The sequence below is a fragment of the Triturus cristatus genome, chromosome 3_2, assembly GCF_964204655.1.
Source record: "Triturus cristatus chromosome 3_2, aTriCri1.1, whole genome shotgun sequence".
NCBI lineage: Eukaryota > Metazoa > Chordata > Amphibia > Caudata > Salamandridae > Triturus > Triturus cristatus.
In genome coordinates, this window is record NC_140584.1 from 747,566,466 (window position 1) to 747,588,938 (window position 22,473).

Below are 22,473 nucleotides of genomic sequence, written 5' to 3' on the forward strand. Positions count from 1 at the left end.
CAAGTACGCACTCTTCCTCCCCCCTCAGGCACCGTCATTGAGATGATTCTGAATCACTGCCATTGCACTGCACCCAATACTGCGTACTCACACCTTGATTCTTACCTTTCTGGTCACCTCCACAATATCCACTGCTCGTACCGTACCTCTGCACTTGGGCATTCACATTATTTGGTCTGGGAGCTTGTGGCACCTGTAACTGTGGGGTATCTATCTGCTGCTGCTGTTGATTTACACCCACCTCATTCTGCATCTGTGGAATAACATTTTGATATACACCTTTACTCTTTTTAGCAGCTCTACACTCCTTCTTCCAATGTCCATGCTTTCCGCACACATGACAAGGAAATTTCTTCTTTCTACCTCTACCTCCTCCGGATACCTGACCACTCTGATTCTGACCATTCGTCTGACCACCTGTTTGATTATTACATTTTTTTTGTTGCTCTGCTACCTTCACTTGTGTCCACATCATTTTCTCCTTTAACTTTTTATGTTTGCTATCAATTTTGTCACTACAATACTTTGCATACCGTAGGATTTCATCTACAGTCTTGCTTTGCCAACAGATGAAATGCTGCTGTATCATGTTGCTAATCTCAGGTCTCAATCCAAAAACAAAACGATACACAAAATGTCCCATATCCTTACCTCCAATGTTGTCAAACCCACTATACTGCTTGAAAACCTGCAACAACCTTTTGTAGTATGTGTGCACTGATTCTTTTGGTTCTTGGGTCGTTCTGTCAATCTTAACCCAATCTGTTTCTTTCAGCTAGATTTTCCTCTTTAAGTAAGTGATTACCTGATTACACTTTTTCATTACTTCCTCTGATGGTGCACCTGTTTTAGGATCTCTAGTGTATTCCTCTTTTGGACAATCAACAGTAATCTTACATTCTGTCCATAAATCTGCTGGAACAACAAAATCAAACAAACCATCTCAATCCCTTAAACAGAACCTTTGATACTTTTACAAGCCTACATACCTATCTACCTGCTTATACCATTCAATCGTTTTTTCTCTTTTAACCCGTTAACCGCAATGCAAATTCCGCCGCGGTGTGGGAGTTTTAATGTGTGCGTGGGGCCGTGTCAGCCAACGGACGTGCGCAGCACTAGCCAGGTAGTGCACGCGATGGCCATTAGCCGATGCACGCACCGAACGGGTTAACCTAGGAAAATCATTTGTGAAAAACAATATATCCTGTCTTGTCCACCACCTGGAACTTCTCTCATTGGGCACGCTCTTTCAACTTGCTCTGTCTCTTTCAATGGAAACATAGATGCTCTTTTTTAGCTGCTCCTTTCTTTTTCGTCCATCTATTTTTCCATCTATCTACATCTCCCCATTTCTTCAAAATATTAATTATTTCTCTTATCTGCAATCTTTTTCCAGACACATTCAAACTCTCTAAATCCTTGTCAGTAAAAGACAATCTGTATGATTTCTGCAATACTTTTGACTTTTCTATGTCTACTCCATACTCACTCGCAGCTTCGGATATTTTCTCATGAAGAATCTTCGCTCTACAAGTAATACTTTTTCACAAAAACGACAGTTCTTCATCTCGATAAGTTCCTAATCTGTCTGGATTTATTGTACCAATAATAATTTCTTCCAAATCTACTTTTAACTGACTCACGTTTATACTCTGCGGTTGTGGTTTCGGCTTTGTCATTTCTTTTATCCAATTATTTAATTCTTCAGGTGACGGACCTGCTGAACTCCCTGCTACTGGAGTAACATTCGGCCCTATTCTCCTTGGGTCTAATTGTATACCTCTTTGAGGGGTCTCCTTTATCAACTCACAAACCGGAAGATCTTACAAGGTATTATTCGCATTTGCCTGTCCATCTTCATTCGCACCACTCTTGATAATACTTCCTGGGACAGCCAATGCATGTACTTTGGATACATTCTGTCTTTCTCCATACAATGGAACTACAGGACCGATTGTTACTGGTACCGTCAATGCTTCTGCATTCAAACTCAACTGATTTAACTTCCGGACATGTTCCAACCTGGCTTTGTTTAGCAGATTCGCTTCACTTTCCCTCACTACTTTTGCTATATCTGAAACTTGTGGAGTCGAAGGAGTTCCCATCTTTGGTGCACTCGGAGTCACCGTCCCTAAATTCTTTTAATAAGGCGGAGGTCTTTTGTTCATAATGACCTCTATCAATTCATCGCCATCAGAATCATTCATATCACCTCCTACACTTGGAGTCTCTATATTGTTCTTTTTCTCTTTACATTTACCTCCAGTCTGCTCATCAACTGTTATTACTGGGTACAATCCTTCCGTTACCACATTTCTTCTCCATCTCTTTAGTTTTTGTTCACTAGTTTCAAATGGGTATCAGAACATCATACTCCTGTAACCTCTGTTACCAATTCTGAACTTTTCTCTCTCAAATGCCTCAACTTTCCATTATTCCAATGCTTCGTACTGCGTCAATCTAGGATTCAGAGCTAATGAGTTCATTCGGTTTCTCAGATTCTTCAATATCCTTACATTAAATGTACCATGCTGTGGAAAAGCTAGAACACCATCATCTTTTGTATACTCCATTCAGTTCTCTAACCACATACACGTATGATATCCTCGTTCTAACATCATATAAAAAGTAGGCCTTTTCGGAGGTGGAATCGAAATTCCCTCTCTGGTCAAAATTGGTTTGTCCTTTTTTAAAGAAATTCTTTATTTTCTGCATCAACTTAATTTTCTGACTCATTCCACTAATGGGTCTTATCATAAGTAAATAACAACCTTTCCAAAATTCTATTTATTCTATTGGTCAACTTTCGTCCTATACTAGCGCGACTCACACCAACCGTCCCATCAAGGCTCTCTACGTGTCTATTATGAACCAACCAATCACAGCTCAGTACATGCCCACAGGCTGACCAATGTCAGCGCTGCTTTTCCTGACGTCAGTATTACTCATTCTACTGACCCTCCCATAACAACATATTATGGCAATATTTTTCTTAAGTTTTCTTAAATCAAAATCGTTTAGTAACAACACAAAATATTGCTACCTTGTCTGTTCCACTAAATAAAGAGATAATCTTCACTTTTTCAAGAAGCTTTCCTTACACTGCAAGTAATAATAACGACCAGCGTTATCTCACTTCTTTAACAAGCTCTGGGAGGACCTGGTCTCCTCTGAGGACAAGGCCAAAATTTCATAAGAGGACATTGGTGTGAAAAGAGGTATTTTTACTCTTCTGGGGAGAAGGCTAGAGTTTTGGAAGTAGACCCTTCGCTATTTCACGCACTCTACTTACATATGAAATTTCCCTAATATAACACCTACAGCCCTCTGTAGTTTTTAGGTATTATTACAGCAGACATAGTACTTCTGCAGTGTGATTTCTTTACCACACTCTTCTTCTGCCTACTTCAGACTAGTTTCTATTTCCCGGGCTTTCCTCAGGTATCTCCGCACCTGTACTTCTAGACAACATAGAACAGGACACTAACTTTTGTGTTAAGAACATTTAATCAATAATCATTACCAAACTAATCAATAATCACACCGTCCTCTGCTACCAAGTAACTGATCCAGAGCAACACCAATAATTGATCAGGGATCAATACTCAATAATCATCATCACTTCAATGGCCCATACACATTCACCCAGAAACCCTGATGCGCTGGGGTCAATTTATGTGTACGTTCAATTCTTTTCTCATAGGTTCTTTTGTGACATCCTTGAAGATATTTCTGACTTATACATCAACTTTCCTTCAACTTGGTCGATGGACCAACTAGTTGAATAGTTGATGGCAATGATAATACTATCTAACTAACTAATCAGTCAGCTAAATAATCACAGACTCTCTGTAGATTTAATAATGAAATTTATCTCAAAATAAAGGTTCATGCTCAACTGCATCAGATCCCACAATACAAACAATGAATCGAAGAGAGAGATAAAATATGCAAATCTAATTAATACAAATTCATCAAAAGGCAAGGAATTTATGCAAATGAAAGAGTGGATAGATTAAGAGACAAACGTTTCAGCAAAATAATGTGCAAAACATAATACACCTAACAGAGGGGATAGATGAAGAGAAAATAGTTTCATCTAAATAATTGATATCAATACATCATTGACGGAGTGGTTAGGTGAAGAGATAAAAGATTCAGAGGCAAAATCTATTTACAAATTAATTATGCAAAGTACAGTTCAAAGAGATACAAACCCATAGGATCTGTAGAAAATCCCCCTCTGGCCTAAGTGATGGTGCGGGTTCCCCGAAATAGTATCAGGGAACAAAGACAAGGACAGGAACAGGACAGGAAACAGCTAGGCCTCTCTGCAAACCGACGGACAGTGACGCATCTCCCCTCTTCTCTCCTGCCAGCCTAAGCTTAAAACAACACCCTTAAAGGCACCTCAATTATACCCTAAAACTAACATGGCTGTCCCACAAATGTTGCAAACTTTTATAAACTCGCAAAGGGATTGGTGGGCTTGGGAGGTGGTGTTGTCACACAACCTTGACTTCACCTTTAATTCAACTGTTTTATTGTTCAACAATGTTTCTCAGGGTTTGAGTCATAGGGCCCCATTAGGATGGCCACCCTAGTGGTGTTGGGACCGGCCACCAGCGGTGCAGCGGTCCCACACCGCAAATTAGGATGCAACCGCCACCGTGGCATTGACATTGCGACGGGTGCTGCTGTAAGCTGCTGTAAGCAGCACCCGCCGCAATGCCAAAGAGGCACGTTGTGCATTGCCATGCACAACGTGGCGGGCACCGCACGATGCCTGCCACCTTGAGCATGGCAATGTAGGGGGTGCCATACGTACTGCCCAAGTGCAGCCCCCCAACACCACCCCCCGGGGGCCCACAACGGACCCCCTAGGCAATACTCGCCAGCCTTTCCATGGCGGAAAGGCCCTGAAAACTCAGTATCATAATATGGATGGCGGTGCCTTACAGGCACCGCCACCATATCATGCCCCAGTTCCGCCCGGCTGACAATCGTAACAATTGCCGATCGGCCGAAAAGCGGAAGGCAGACTTTCCGTCCATGCGGTACCCCCCCGCCATGGTAATGTGGCTGGGGATATAAATGATGTTGGTATGGCGGGCAGATCGCCATGCCGACCGCCATCATAATTGCCCCCTTAGTTCATTCTCATGTTCTCTACACAAGATACAAAATTTTACATTTTCTTTTCACAAATAATATCATCCACAGAGTGCATCTTTGGTCCCACGCCTGGGTACATCATTTGGCAGTCATTTGACATTCTGGCCTTTACCCTTTTCATGGCCTCTGCGGTGCACAGCGCGTCTTGTCTTGCCTCATGACAGAACAGACTCACTGCTCGAAACTCCCCCTCCCATATTAGCCAAGTTTGGGAAGCTGGCTGCTTCATCCAGCACACTAAAGTAAATGAAAATGAACACTTATTAATTAGATGATAATACCACCGGTAACTAGTCATAATATCTAATTTTTAATATCGTTATACAATAATATCGAGTTTAGTATATCAACAATACTAAAATATCGATGTTATACATATCGATGTTAAAAATATTGTTTTTTTTGTTGAAATATCGAAGTATAAAATATAGAATCAAAAATATCGTAATAATAACAATGGTAAAAATATTCGTGAAAAGAGTTAATTTAAATGTGGATTTATTAACTATATTTAGTGAATGTATTTAAGTTTATTAATAGATTAAAATATTTAATTTTATGTAATTTATATAATGAGAAAACAAAAAACGAAGTTGCTTTGTTTCATAATATTTATTTATTTTATATATAATTAGTAATATTTAATTTTAAGAACTATTTTTAAAAAACAAAATGAATAAATATTGAGAGTAGTGGCTTTATCAAATATTAATTATTAATCAGCGAACCAACTACGGACACCACGAGCAGACCCGCCACCACCAAGCCGACCATCACGTCCTGGGATCCCGCTACCGTCGAACACATCACCGCAACCATGAAGAAAACCCACTCAGGAGCACCTACGGACCCCTGCCCTCTGCACATCTTCCACAGGGCCGCCTCCGTCATCGTACCCGAACTATGACACACCATCAACGCCTCCCTCAGATCAGGCATCTGCCCTGACAACTGGAAACGGGCTGAGGTGAAACCCCTCCTCAAGAAACCAATGGCCGATCCAACAGACCTGAAGAACTACCGGCCCATCTCTCTCCATCCCTTTGCGGCCAAAGTCACCGACTCGTAAACGCCCAGCTGACCGCCTTCATAGAAGAGAACTCCATCCTGGACGCCTCCCAGTCAGTATTCCGCAGCAACCACAGCACCGAGACCGCCCTCCTCGCTGCCAACAATGATATTCGTATGCTGCTAGATCAGGGGCACACCGCGGCCCTCATCCTTCTAGACCTTTCCGCAGCTTTCGACACAGTCTCACACTGCACGCTCGCAGCCAGACTACATGACGCAGGCATAAAAGTAGCTACCCTCGACAGGATCCAATCCTTCCTCTCCAGCAGAACTCAGAGGATCCGACACCCTCCTTCCTCTCCAAACCGACGGAAATCAACTGCGGAGTACCCCAAGGATCTTCACTCAGCCACACGCTCTTCAACATCTACATGGCCCCCCTCGCCGCCATCGTCAGACAGCATGGGCTCAGCATCGTATCCTACGCCAACAACACCCAGCTCATCCTCTCGCTCATGAAGAATCCTGAAGACACAAGAAGCTGCTTCCAGGAAGGAATGAAGAACGTGGCGACCTGGATGAAGGACAGCTGCTTAAAGTTAAACTCAGAAAAGACCGATGTCCTCATCCTCGGCCCCTGCACCTCCGCCTGGGACAACTCCTGGTGGCCCTCTGCCCTCGGGAGCCCACCCACCCCTACAGACCATGCTCGGAACCTCTGCATCATCCTCAATTCCTCCCTCTCCATGAACCGCCAGATCAACGCCGTCCCCTCCACCAGTTTCAACTGCCTTCGCATCCTCCGTAAAACCTTCAAATTGATCCCCCGACTGCAAAAGGACCGTCACCCACGCACTCATTACCAGCAGACTAGACTATGGCAATGCCCTCTACGCCGGAATCAACAACACTCTTCTACACCAACTCCAAACCATCCAGAACGCCGCAGCCAGACTCTTCCTCGAGACACCGCGACACGAGCACATGACACAACACCTACGAGGCCTCCACTGGCTCCCCGTCGAGAACAGTCACCTTTCAGCCCCTCACCCACACCTACAAATTCCTCAACAACATCGGACCCAAATACCTCAACGATAGAGTATCCTTCCACGTACCCAAAAGAAACCTCAGCTCCGCCAACCTCGCCCTAGCAGAGGTCCCCCGCATCCGAAGAAACAGAACCAGTGGGAGAGCTTTCTCCTACATTGCAGCAAAAACCTGGAACAAGCTCCTGTTGAACCTCAGACGCTCCCCGACCCTGCACATGTTCAGGAAGGACCTCAAGAACTGGCTTTTCGACTGATTCAGAGCCGCCGTACCCCCCTCCCCCCCAGTGCCTTGAGACCCTCATGGGTGAGTAGCGCGCTTATAAATCCCTGATTGATTGATTATGTACAATATGTTATAAAACAATTTATTAAAGTGTAGTGTCTAGCATCTCGCATTATTTTGTAGTAGCTGGAGGGGTAATAGTAAATTATATAGTTTCATTAATCAAGATATTTGTTTGTTTAATATTAACTGCAGTGGGCATAGGTAATTATATATGGTTAGTATCCAGCATCTTTCCTGAATTAATACTAACTGGAGTGGGAATAGTAAATTATATATCTTTAATGTCCAGCACCTTCCCTGAGTATATATTTATTGGAGTGGGAATAGTAAATTATATATCTTTAATGTCCAGCACCTTCCATGACTATATATTAATTGGAGTGGGAATAGTAAATTACATATGTGTAGTGTAGAGCACATTGGTGTAGAAATATTATATTATGTATGTTTATAGGTCTGTGACTTTAAAATATGTTTATAAGCTGTAGTAGTAATGTGTATGTATAATATTTTATTTTATATGTACAATTATAATAATTATAACAATATATTTTGATAGTACATATTAGTTAAAAAAATATCATTGCATTAAAATATACATTTTATAAAAATATGTAATAAACATAAATTAATAGAAAAATAATCAGATTTCTACATTTGTACATGATCTTTATTTTTTAATAATAATATACTTAGACAAAAAGAAAATATTTCATGAAGGAAATTTTATACACGAGGAAACATACAAAATAGAAATACATTTTATTTTTGTAACATAAAGGGGTCTATCACGATGTGGGACCACCCGCTATGTGTGCGACGGTCCCACAAATCCAATTAGGATGTGCCCGCCACACTGGCGGGCGCATACCGCATTTTTAGCATTGCGGCGGGCAGTGCTTTCAGCAGCACACGCCGCAATCTTAAAAAGGCATTTGTGCATTTGCATGCACAACGTGGCAGGCACCTGCCGTGTTGTGCATGCAAAGGCAGGTATGTGCACCCCCCACCCACCTGAAACCCTGGGGGCCCGCAACAGGCCCCCACATGCAGACTCTGCATGCCTTTCCATGGCGGCAACGCCACCATGGAAAGGCACTTCACCGCCTGCACCTTGCAGACACCGCCACCATATAATTTTCCTTTTCCGCCTGGTCTCCTGTTAGACCGGCGGGCGGTCTTTCCGTCTGCCGGGGTATACCGCCATTCTAATATGGCAGGGGGGAAATGGGATGCGGGTGGTGATTAATGGTGGGCGGATCGCCACCGCCATACGAGCGGTGGCGATCCGTCTGCCATTATAATGGACCCCAAAGTATTTTGGATATATGTTTATTCACATATATTATATTTTTGAACATACATATTTTTCACATTGTCAAATTTTAGGATACAGGTATTTATCTTTTGTAACAGAAAACAATTTTTGTTATTTTAGTTCCTAACGTTTTTGTAACAGATTAATTTTGCAATATAATTTTATAGTTAACAGTTCTTAATTATATACTTATTTTGGTAAAATTAAACAATATAACATAATACACATTTATTACAAAATATTCACATTTTAAGTGGCTAACAATTTTTGTACATGTAATATATATATTTAATATTAATGTATGAAATATTAATAATATTTATTACATTGTTACATTTTATATAAACATGTTTTTGAAAAGGTAAGTTTTATTTAACATTTGAAAAATTTAATTTTTTTTAAAGCATTTTAAATGATACAAATAAATAATTATAATAATCATTAATATATTTTATATTAATTATTATTAGAATTTTACGGTGTAGAAACATTTTTACATTATTTGTAACATGTAAGTACAATATTCTAATATTTTTAGAAAACATATAAGTAATTTATTTATTACTGTATTACATGTTTTGAAATTAATTTCTATGGGGGATATTACCAAGATAATTATCGCAAAGCGCGCTTAGCGCTGTTTTTTTTATCGTCGGCTATCGCTGGATTTCATCGCGGAGATAACGCGTTATTATCGACGCTTATCTCCAAGGCGATAGAAAATCCAGCGATAGCGGCAAAACCCAGCAATAGCGCAAGAAATCCAGCGATAAATCCAACGCGCTAATGAAAAGCTTGCTAATAGGCAGGTGAGGACTTAACCTTACAATCCACCTCCCATTGACTAGAATAGTTAAGTCAGGTTTTTAGCAGGTGTTAGATTCCAGCGATATTCCCGGTTAGCGCGAATTTTTTTATCGCTTCACGGGCATTGCTAATAGGGGAAAGCTGGGTTTGCGATATATATCGCTGACATGCAAATCGGCACCACAATGGTTGCTTTCACCATAAAGCTGTCGCTAACAGCTATTAGCGACAGCTTGCTAATAGGGCGATAGAAATATCGCCGCTTTAGCGGCAAAAAGTGCCGCTAAAGCGGTGATAAGGCCCTTGCTAATATCCCCCTATTTTTTTAATTATTTAACAGTGTGAGAAAGTGGCTCTGTATATACTGTTCCCAAATAGGTAAAGTGTGTACAGAGTCCACAGTCCCCAGAGGTTTGGCAGAGGCTAAAGTTAGATATAGCCTTACTCTCTAAAGTGGTAGCTTGGTCAAGCATTAAGGCAGTATCAGAGGACAGTGTAAAGCATTTGTTGTACACACTCAGTCAGCAAATGGTCTCACACACTCAATAACTGAACTCTAGGCCAATGGTTTATATAAAAAATATATGTTTGTTTTATTTTAGAACCAACAATGGGTATTAAAATATACTTTCTCTGAATGAGATGCTTTAGGTAAATTATTTTGCAATATGCAATTGACTTTTGTAAATACTGGTTACAGGTTGTTGCAATAGGCAACACAATTTCAAACACAATAATGCATTGAGCTCAATGGAAGTTTTAAGTTATTTGCAATAGATTAATTTCAGGATTACTTTTGTAACTCCAGGACTGGGTCCTAGATTCAGTCCTGGGACAGTTCTTAGAAACAAGTGATAAAAGTCGACTTAGTTACTGATGTGATTTTTTAGGCAATATTTTGCTATTTTAAAAGTTGACATTTGGAAGAAATTTCATAGAAAAACAGTCAATGATTCCCTATGGGAGAAAATTCAAGTTGCAGGTAAGTATGTTCTTTTTACTTTTGTAATCCAGTACTGGGCTCCTAGACTCAGTACTGGGACCTCTATCTAAAACAGGTAAGTAATTACGTTTTCACAGTTGGTTCGATTTTTAAAGAATATTTGTAGTTTGCAAAAATCGACAGAAGAAATTTCACAGAAAAACAGTCAATGATTTCCTGTGGAAGAAAATTGGGTTAATGGTAAGTACGGTTGTGAATATTTTTCAGGGTCAGTGCTGGGCACCAAGATCCAGAACTGGGATCTCTCCTAATAGCTGGTGAGTATTTTCGTTTTCGTTACTCGGTTGATTTTTGGTGAATATTTTAAGTTTTAGAAACTCCACACTTAGGTGCCGATTCCAATCTGGGTCGGAAGGGCACGAACGCGATCCGGCCGGAAAAACTACGAGCCGTACGATTGTTTTCCGGCCGACTCGTACAGCTGTACGAGCGAGCAAGTACGATGCGAGCTACGTGAGATTCACCGACCGAGTCGTTTCCAGGTCCGAACCGCTCCATACGTCTCGGTCGGAAGCTAACCGTGGCGTGAAATGGATGCGATTTACAACTGAGCCAGTACAATGCACGCATTAGACAGCCTGTACGAGCCGGAGTGTCCGGCTCGCAAAAGCTCCCGGAGTCGAAATTCGGGGGTCCACGTCGGACCCCCTAACACCCGCAGCACTATGACTCGGACACAGGGGGAGACCTATGGATCTCCCCAACACAGGCATGTACGGTGCGGATGGCACAGACGCGTACCCACTGTAGGGGGCGCACTTGTTCGAGACATACCCATTCAGTGAATGGGAGCGCATGTACGCATCGTACAACTGGCTCCCATTGACTTTTATGGGAGTCCGACCGAACCGAGTCCGACAGCATACGTGCGCATGGTACTCGCTCGGTCGGACTGTAGGGGTCCGGCTCGGTCGAAAAACACTCCGGATCCGACTCGGTCGGAGTGCTTTCTGACCCGGATCGGAATCGGCCCCCAAGAAGAAATTTCAGAAGGAACCAGTCAATGTTACCCTATGGAGGAAAATTGGCTTATTGGATTTTGGTTAAGTAATCGACTGGCACAGACTCAGGGGTCTCCCAGGGTCAGGTAAGTACAGTTGTTACACCCTCAGCGGCACAGGGGCAGCCGGGTGCAGAGTGAGTTAGGCCCAATGTAATCCTATGGGAGGCAGGGTGGCCTTGGTTGGTGGCTGCTGCCTAGCAGGCCATGCAGCTGTTGGAGCTGGGCTCCTGGACACTTGCTCAGGGCAAATAGGGAAGTAGATAGGTGTAGAGGTTACACTGCCAGGGCCACTCGGGCGATTGGGTGCAGGGTGCTTTTGAGCCTTCGGGCGCTCAATGGATTTCAATGGGAAAGCTCCTGGTTGAATAAAGGCTTCAAGTTTGGGGACGAAGATTCTTCAGGTGCCACCACCACTTTGAGAGGTAAGTTGGGTAGTTGGAGGATAGGTAGGTACCCAGGAGTTGGGCACAGTTGGGCGCCGGGTGCAGGGGTGCCTTTTGGTGTCGGGAAATCTTACCCTCTGTTGATCGCGGTTGGGGGGGTACCAGGTTCTGAGGCTGCAGGCGTCATCAGGAGCATCGAGGTGAGTCCTTGGGTGCCGGATTCGGGGTCACAGTCGCCGGGGGGACGTCCTCGGGGTCCTTGTTGCACAGGCCAGGCTTGGCGGGTGCAGAGTGTGCAGGATTCGCGGTTCCGGGCTGATGCCAGGGGTTAGAAGCTGGTTTAGAGCCAAAAGGTAGCCAGGTCCTCCGGGGTTTGTGAGGTTGCTGGCACAAGAGGTGCCAGGATGTAGCAGGAGCAGGTTCGAGGGTCGACAGGCCGGTAGGGCTGGGGCCAAAGCAGTTGGTGTCTTCCTCTTCTTAGCAGCTGCATGGCAGGTCTTCTTTCTTCTTGCTCTTCTTAGTTTTTTGGAATCTGGAATCTAAGGAAGGAAGGTTCAGGGTGCCCCTAAATACTAGATTTAGGGGCGTTATAGGTAGGTAAAGGGCAGGGACCAATGGGTCCCTGCCCTGGGGTGGGTACACCTCCTATCCTGTCACTCTCCTGTGGGAGGGGGGCAGTAGCCTAGTCCTGATTGGGCAGGGCCTCCCATCTTCAAGACGGAGAGCGCCTGGAGATGTGCTGCACCTCACCTCCCCCACCTGAGGGGAGGGGTTGGTAGGCTGGCACATCCCCTGTCCTTATTTGGGGTTTCCGGCCAGGCTTCCCGCCAGAGTGGGGGTAGCAAGTGGCCTGGGGAATCTCACAGAGGTGGTATGCCTTTGAAGCTTCCCCCTGTCCATCCTAGGGAAGGAGACCTAGCATCTCGCCCAGGATGTGCATTGTTGCAGGCCCAGGAGAGCAGGGGCTCTCCTACCCAGGGGTCCAGCAATATGTCTGATTGTGGCAGCCTAGGCAGCCTCCCAGACCAGACGTGGATTGTAGGTTAGGTTTCAGGGGGCATTTCTAAGATGCCCTCTATGGTGCTTGGTAAATTAAATCCCACACTGGCATCAGTGCGGGTTTAATGTGCTGAGAAGTTAGATACCAAACTTCTCAGTCTTCAGTGTTGCCATTATGGTGCTGTGGAGTTCGTGTTTGACGAGCTCTCAGCACCATGTACTCTTAAATGGCAGCACTGCACTTACAGTGCCTAGGAATGGACCTGGGTACTGTAGGGGCACAGGGCTCATGCTCCTGTGCCCACACCACTGGCATAGGGCACCCAGCTAGAGGGGTGGCTGATGTATGCCAGGGCAGTGTAGGTGGTGGGCATGGCACACAGGGATGTGTGCCATGTCGACTCTTTGTTTTTTCTTGTACCCAGACACTCAGCCTGCAAGGGCAGGGTGTTGTGTTAGGGTACAGGGCCTCTAAGGGTGGCACAATGAGGGGGTGCTGCAGCCTTTAGAGGCCTTCCCTGGTCACAATACCCTGGGTACCTTGGGTACCCTTTACCAGGGGCTGACATGTGGCCAGGGTTTGCCAATTTGGGTTTGAGGATTTTAGGGAAGGAACATAGGCCCTGGGCACCTGATTGGCAGGAGTCCAGGGCACACTCAGTCAAAGTACATTCAGCAATTCAGAAAAAAGTGGGGGCATACCATGCAAGAAAGATGGCACTTTCTCACAAACAGCCATTTTGGTTTTACAGGTACTATTTTGTAACCGCTTACTGTTGGTTTGGGTTATTTCTGAGTGGACAAGCTCACGGTTAGAAGCTGTGTCGCATCGAGGAAGGTAAGTGTAATTGTCTTTAATTAAACTAAGAGCCCCATTAGGATGTCAGCCCGCCACCCTAGCGATGCTGGAACCGGCCGCCAGGGGTCCAGCGGTCCCGCACCGCCAATTAGGATGCAACCGCCACCCTGGCATCCCGCATCTTTGACATTGCGGTGGGCGGTGCTGTAAGCAGCACCCGCCGCAATGCCAAAGAGGCATGTTGAGCATTGCCATGCACAACGTGACAGGCACCGCGCGCTGCCTGCCACCTTGTGCAGGGCAATGAAGGGGGTACCATAGGTACCCCCCAGGTACAGCCCCCCACCACCAACCCCTACGGGGGCCCACAACAGGCCCCCTTAGCCATTACCCGCATGCCTTTCCATGGCGGAGTCTCCGCCATGGAAAGGCGTACCCACCGCAACCATCATAATATGGATGGCAGTGCCTGCAAGGCACCGCCACCATATTGTGGGCTTTTTCCACCCAGCCAACAATCGTGATGATTGCCGACTGGCGGAAAAGTGTCGGGCGGACCGCCGCGGTACCCCCGCCATGGTAATATGGCAGGGGTAAATGTAGTTGTGATGGTGGGCGGATCGCCACCGCCGGCTGGGCGGTGGCGGTCCGCCCACCATCATAATAGGCCCCTAAGTTTTTACTTGAATTTGAATGTAGTTAGGTGGTAGGTAGTGTGTCTAGTGTTAGGTGGTTGTGTTTTTGGTGTGTTTTAGTTGTTAGTTATATTTTAGCGAGATATCGATAGTTACTGTTTGAGGCCTACTGTAGAGAGGTTAGAATATGTACAGAAATGTGTGTATATGGTGCTAAAAGTATTTATAAATGTATTTAATTATAATGTATGTGTATGTTTGTGTGTGTGGGTATGTTTCTTTACTTTTTTAGATTTTTTTTATCGCGTTTTGGGTAAGATACTGTTTTTTTAAATTAGGAAGTGTGTATTAGGATTTTATACTAGTATCTATTTAACACTTTCTTAATTTTTTGGGTTTTCCTGGAGCGTTTATATTTTTTCAAATATATTTTCGGGTTTTTTATGGTTTAATCCAGTTGGAATTATCGAAATTGCGTTTTGGAGAAGATAGCGTTTTTTTAATTAAGAAGTGTGTATTAGTATTTGATAGTACTATTTATTTAACACTTTCTTAATTCTTTGGGCTTTCCTGGAGCATTTATTTAAAAAAAACAAAATTTGGGTTTCTTATGGTTTAATCGAGTTGGATTTATCGACCCTGGATTATTTTTGAAACAGTTGTATTTTTGCATTTTTTTGGGGGTTAATTTTTACATTCATTTGGATTGAGCGATACCTGGATGGATTAACGATGTTTGGAATATATTTTCTTCAGCTACACAAACAGTAAGTAATTTCATTAATTAATGTGGGAGGGCAATGTTCAGAATAATATTTCAAATATGTGTTATTTTTTGTAAAATGTAATTAAGATGTCAATATATATTTATATTATTCAATTAAATATATATGACAAATTATTTATATTTTACAAAATTTAGAAAAATGATATGTATAGATACAGTTTGTGTTTTGTAGGAAACTATTTTTAATTACTGTCGATTAATATTTTAAAGTATGGTTTTAGCTATTAGTGATAGGTATTCTAGGCCTCTTGTGCTTGGGTATAGTGTTACCTGACTTTGTAGTTACTCGAACATTTTTTTTGGTTTGTTTGGTGAGTTTTGGGCCTATTTGGGTCAAAGATTGTTCCAGCCTGAGTTACTCATAGCTTTGTTCTTTTTGGAGTGCTTGGAGTAGTTTGTGTAGGGTGGGTGTCCCTCTGCCTGTTGTTGCTTGAAAGGCCTTATGCCATCCTTCAACAGCATTGTTGGTTTTGGCTTGTTTATTTAGTGTGCACAGGTACACATTCCACCATGGAATGTGGAATTTGGGTAGTCTTCTGTGCCCTGATCTGTGGAGTCTTCCCACCCAGGTATCTTCCTAGTAATCTAAAAGTGGGCTTAGTTTTTCTTCATTTCTTTTGTAGTTGGGGCTTTCTATTAGGACGGTATAGTGTTCACCTACCTCAGTAACTGGGACATAGGCCAGTGCTATCAGTTTTTTAACTTGGTATGCAAAAGTACTGTCGGTTGCTTATTCAACACGTAGGGCCCCATTATGATGGTGGGCAGCTCGCCACCGCCCGGCCGGTGGTGGCGATCCGCCCGCCATCACACTCACGTTTACCCCCGCCATATTACCATGGCAGGGGGTACCACGGCGGATGGAAAGTCTGTCCGCCGCTTTTCCACCAGTCGGCAATCGTCACGATTGCTGGCGAGGCAGTTCTCGGCACAATATGGCAGGCACCATTATTATATATTACATATATTATGATGCATGGCGGTTCCTGCCTTTCCATGGCGGCGATACTGCCATGGAAAGGCAGGCAGGAATTGCTGTGGGGGCCCGTTGCGAGCCACTGGAGGGTGGGGGCTTGCACTTGGGGGGTACCTATGGTACCCCCTTCATTGCCATGCACAGGGTGGCAGGCACCGTGCAGTGCCCGTCACGTTGTGCATGGCAATGCACAACATGCATCTGTGGCATTGGTGCGGGCCGCAATGGTAGAGATGCAGGATGCAACCTCCAGGGTGGCGGTCGCATCCTAATTGGCAGTGCGGGACCGCCGCACCGCTGGCAGCCGCTCCCAACACCGCTAGGGTGGCAGGCGGACCAAAGTAAGGTTGACTTTTGCAGGTGTCTCCATAGACATTGGTTAAAATGGTAATAGCAACATTGAATTGCTGTATGTGGGTAGCATTTAAGTATAGAATTAATCATGGGTTGTTTAAAATCTATAATTATTTTCTGAGGAAAATAATTATTTGTTTCTTGTTTTATTTTGTTTAGAATTTCAAGGTAGGTAGAATGTTGTTTATTGGGGAGTAGGGTATAGATAAATAGAATATTAGTATTTTGAAACAGACCATGAACTGTGTGCAACTGAAAAAATGGTTTGGGACAAATTTTAAAAGTCCCATCCATCATCCATGTGTTGTAGTTTGAGCAAATTGTTTGCAGTAGCAAACATAATGATTATTTTATCTTTGCATTTATTATCAAATAGTTTAAATGGTTCATTATTGTGTGTTATACTTAGTTCAGGGGAAATCTCTACCTCTTGAAAGGTTTTAGGGGCATGTGTGGTAGTTGTAGTGGCTTTATTTTGTCTAGCTATTTTTCTTTTTAAGGAATCAATAGAAGGTAATTGGCTAGATGCATGTTGGGGTACTGTTAGTAACTGTTGTTTTAGTATTTCTGTGGTAGGTCTGTCTGTACTAGTGCTAGCTTCTTTTATTGATTCAAGAGCCTCTCTTACTTCAATCTCAGTTACATTTGAGGGGTGGTTATGTTCTTTTACAGGTACAACAGTGGTTCTTGTCTTATAGCTCTCCCGTAACATTTGTTCGAATAATATTTGCTGCATTTCCAAAAGACTTTTAAACCAGTGAAATGTATTTATTGGTACCAAATGCATGCATCATTGCAAATTAGCAAGGAAGAAGTCAGGTCAGGTCTCCTGCCTTAGGGGCTCTCAGACTACTTCTTCCCAGAGTGGCTGGTGTCTGGGTGCTATATACGTTTATTAATGCCATGTCAGCGGAACTAGAATAAGGCACCAAGCCAAATATGGCTAACATGGATGTGCAAGATCTGCACCATGCCAATTATAAATAGCCAGATATGGGCAGACCAGAAAGGCTGGCACGGCACTGTGTAAGCAACTTGCACAACCAGATTAAGAAATATCATGTAGTCAGGACAAGCAAAGTGACCTCTAAGGGGGTGCAAAATAGCTGTTGATAGACAGCCCTTTGGAGCTCCACGCCTCATGTTTGTGTGATATATCTATGCATGATAGTTTTTGAAGTGCAAATTTTTTTTTTTAGTTATATGGAAATACATATATATTTTGCAACAATCCTCCCTTTTGGATAGACCTATCCAACATTAGTGTAAAACCAAAATATATATATGTATATATGAATGAAACATTAGTTACATATCTTTGGATGGCATTACACAGTGTTTGCATAAAATCCATATATTGTCACATTGATACATCCTGATGAGATCATTATTATATCAGTAGGCTGTTGTGATACTGGCAGCATACTCATAATTAAGTGTCCAACAAATACTGTTTGCTCTATGCGATGCAAATGGCTACAGTGTCACTTAGTCACTCAGTTCCCGGGCACTTTCTGGAAGTGTTAGTAATTTTAAGGCACGCAGTGAACAGTCATCTGCTTCTCCTCCTGGGTCGTAGTCGCCTTGTTCGGGAGCGGTTTCATGGACCTGCCCTGCATTGTCCTCTTCAGTCTACTTTCCTGCAGGTGCAGACCATCACCTTTCTTCGAGACTGCGTGGTTACTTCACTCAATAGCACCAGTTTATGTCACGTCCCTCTGACACTTTGGGGCCGATTCCGATTCCGGCCGCAAAACGTACTGACCGACACGGACCCGGAACGGAGACCGACCGACACGGACCCGGCGCCGTGAAGAACCAGCACCTTATGGGCCTGGCGGCGCAGTGTACGCCTTAATCTCCTGGGTTCTCCTGCTTCAGCTAACAGAGACACGGGGACACTCTGTCGGCGTAAAAGATCAGATTTATTAGCTGCAGCTAGTACAGTTGTCCTAGAAGTACACACGGTATGTTCTCAGGAGACTGCCACTTCACTCCGTGGCGCACAATCTTATATAGTATATAGATAGCATATAGATTAACCAAAAACACCCCCAATACATACATGAAGAACCAATAAGAAAAGATTGAAAACAAAATGTAGCCAATAGAAAGAGTGTAAAAATAAAGTATCGAGTAACCCGAAGAAGCCTCTCCTTCAACTGTGTTTGTCACCCCTCCTTACGGGTTAATTTATTAACGTGTCTGCAAGTGACTTGCAGGTGGCGAGATACATTTGTGTGTTTTGGAGGACAGTTGTGAAACGAGAGAATACGAGCAGAGAACAGCGAAGGCCAGAAGATAAGATAAAGTCAGAAGAGAATAGTGTGAACCAACAGATAGTTGAGACAGGGATTAGGAAAACCAGACAGGAATTAGTGTACTCGGCAAGTCCCTAACATCAGCTTTGTAAACAGAGGCAGAAGGCTTATTTTGACACGATATTGCAGGAAAAGCAGAAAAGACTTCGTTCGTCGTGCGGCCTGAGTGAGTGCAACACAAAATGGCGGCGAATTACAAAATGGCGGGTGAATGCGATCGAGATCGAAAATCGAATTTCCTCAGACCCTCCTTTTGCCAGAACTCAGGCAATAATACACAGACTCATGTTAATCTGAGTCGATGTCAATGGCCATGAGGTCATCAAGTTGTTGTTGCAACATCATTTTAATATTCTCTGTTCTCTGTGACTTAGGGTTTGGGATGCACATAGTAGCACAAAGGCCACAAATGGTGGGGCCACAGTGCATACAGAGACAGCAAGAGAAAATGATGGCCAAAATCATTCCAAGGAATGTTAATACCTTCCATCCCCATTTAGACAGTAGTCCCCAAAACCACCCCAATAACGACCAATCTCCTTCGTCTTGATGAATCGACTCAGAGATTATATGTAATTTAGAGATGGCCTGGTATACTGTCAGAGCATCATCAGGTATATAAATACAGCAACTTGATTTGATCAATTTACAGACTCCACCACGGTCTGCAAGAATAACATCTAAGGCAACTCGGTACTGTAATGTCATAAGACGATCCGCCTGTAGTTCCGCTGTAATATTACTCAAAGCTCCTACAGTGATGTCTATGGTAGTCTCTACTACACGAACCAGTTGTCTCATATTCCTGCTGTTTGCCATAGGACCCCAAAAAGGGAGAAATCCTCTGAGGAAGTCTCCTCCTTCTTGCCCTGCTGTGTCTTTGGAATCAATAATTCCTCTGCCATATCTGTTTTTATGGAAATTTGAAGAAGCAGTGTATGTAGGGGGAAGAAGAAAAACTATATAGCATGTTCCAGAAAAACCAGTCGGCAACCACGTATAGGCTCTATCATGACAGATGAAATATGTGCCCTGAGATGGCACTAACGGCGGCAAATTCTGAGATGAATGGCTGTACGTATGGGAACAAAAGCTTTTTCTCTGTTCGGTGTCAGCAGTCTGGCCAGTTATTTACAAACAGAAATTGCCTTGATGAAGTACAGTCCAAATTGGTGGAGATTTTCCCTGTTTAACCTTATCACTAAGGCTAGTGATATAGTGAGTGACGTTCCAATTAGTATATGCTTTTCTCTCATCAATAGAAATGTTACTATTCTTCATGATTTTAGCCATAGCTACCATTACCTTTATCAATGAACTATGACTGAAATCTGGTCCACCAATATAAGAACTGACAGGTCGTTTAAATCGGCTTTGATAGGCGTTAGAGAATATTACAAAATAAGCCCAAGCGGAACCTTCATAAGAGAACGGAAGGACTAAATATGGCATCCCTTTTTCTGTGGTATGAGGCATAAGTCCACACACCCAACAATCGGTTGTATTAATTACTAATTAGTGTTGGTGTAATAACTGGATAAATGAATTATTGTAATATTCGGTTCTTCTAACGAGTTCATGTTGAGGAAGTGTATGAAATAGATGTGGAGAGATAGTAGAATAAGAAGGCACAGTGATAGAAGAAAGGACAACTTTTTGCTGCATAGCATGAACAATCCAACCTATACACGCCAATAAAATACAAAATAATATGAAAACACATAAAGTTATACCACAACGACTATACATTATTTACAGTATTTTTCTTTCATCTTATTCTTCTCTCTTACTCCTAATGTAGTCTCCATCTTCTAAGTGGATGCTCACGGCAATCTTCCTTAATCACTTGGTTCTGATTATCTGCCGTCCTATGACACTGCACGTCCTGCAGACCTATTGTCACTACTCAGGTCACAACCAAGACTCCTACCGTGACCCTGCACCCGGGATAGAAACTACATGGAATAGAGAATCTCAAGTTTTCTTCTTCAGTCTAGGTCTTAAATTGTAATGAGCCTTATCAGGTACAGTCTGATCCTGAAACAATGTTCTTGGATTTGTGGTATTCAAGCGAAAATGTGGTGGTACAGCTTCTTGGAGAATGTCGTCGTTTTCTTTTTCTGACAATGTTCCATTCAAGCGTGCATCACTAAAAGGTATAAATCGGGGAACCTTCTCGCTTTCAGAGTCACTTATACCCTTACGGACCCACTGATCAAAGGGCAAAGGCAAAGGCACCCTCTTTCAGTGCACGCCGTGAATCCAGTTTTCCTTTCCTTCAACTTTCACTGCTGTACGGGTAACTAAAAGGACCTATCGAGGTTCCTTCCAGCGAGGCTCCAAATTCTTCGTCCTTTGGAAATTCTTCACACAAACCCAGTCACCTGGTTGGATGGAATAACCTGAGTCTGTGGAGGCCTCTGGCAAAGCACTCTGAACCTGTTGATGGAGAACACGCAATTTAGTTGTGAGGTTGTGCAAATAATCAATCAACATCGGGTATGGTATATCAGAATACTTTTTAGGGCGAGGGACTCCCCATACATTAGCTGGGCATCCGAAAACTACCTCATAAGGGCTAAGTCCCAAACGAGAATGCACAGCCGTTCTGGTGGATAGAAGAGCCAAAGGTAGGGCATCGGGCCAACTAAGGCCTGCACTGGCTTGTATTTTAGCAAGCTTGAGTTTTAGAGTACCATTATAGCACTCCACTAGACCCGCTGATTGTGGATGGTTTGCCGCATGAAACTTTTGCTTGATGCCAAGACCTGCACAAACTTTTTGCATGACCTGGCCCACAAATTCACTCCCATTGTCACTCCAGACAATGCGCGGCAAACCAAATCTAGGGAGGAACTCTTTTAGAAGTACTTTGGCTGTAGATAAAGCAGTGTTGTCTTTCAGGGGATAAGCCTCTATCCATCTGGAAAAGGCACATACCACCACTAGAACATATTTGAGATTGTTGCATCGTTCCATGTGAATGTAATCGATTTGCAACACCTCAAATGGATAGGTCGGAGGAGCAAAATGACCTGCTGGAGTTGGGGTTCCCTTTCCTGGATTGTACATTAAGCAAATAATACAATGTTTCACTACATTATCTGCACACTTCGGTATTCCTTCATTCTGCCACACTGGAGCCAGATGCTTGCATATTCCTTTCGCACTTAGGTGTCCTGGACCATGCGCCATAGTAACTACAGGTAGTACATAGGTAGGCTAACCGGAATTCGGTTTAAACCGAATCTGACCGACAGTACCCTACCGGATGAAAATCAGCTGACCCGGTTTAAACCGAGTGTCACTGATTTTCATAGTTGACGGGGGAGAGGAGCTGTTGTGGACTGCCGTCTCTCTGACTGCGGCCGCACCCGAGTACTTCACAGGTCTTTAAAAAGACCATTTAGATAACGAGGCTTTGTTGTTCTTTCGCCCCTTCTCAGAGCCCCTGTGGGCGGGGCTGAGCGCAGAAAGTGGGTAGGTCAAAAGTGCACAAGACTGAAAACGTGGTTCTTCAAGGATGCTTAAGGTTGCATTTCCCAGCATGGACTTTACTGG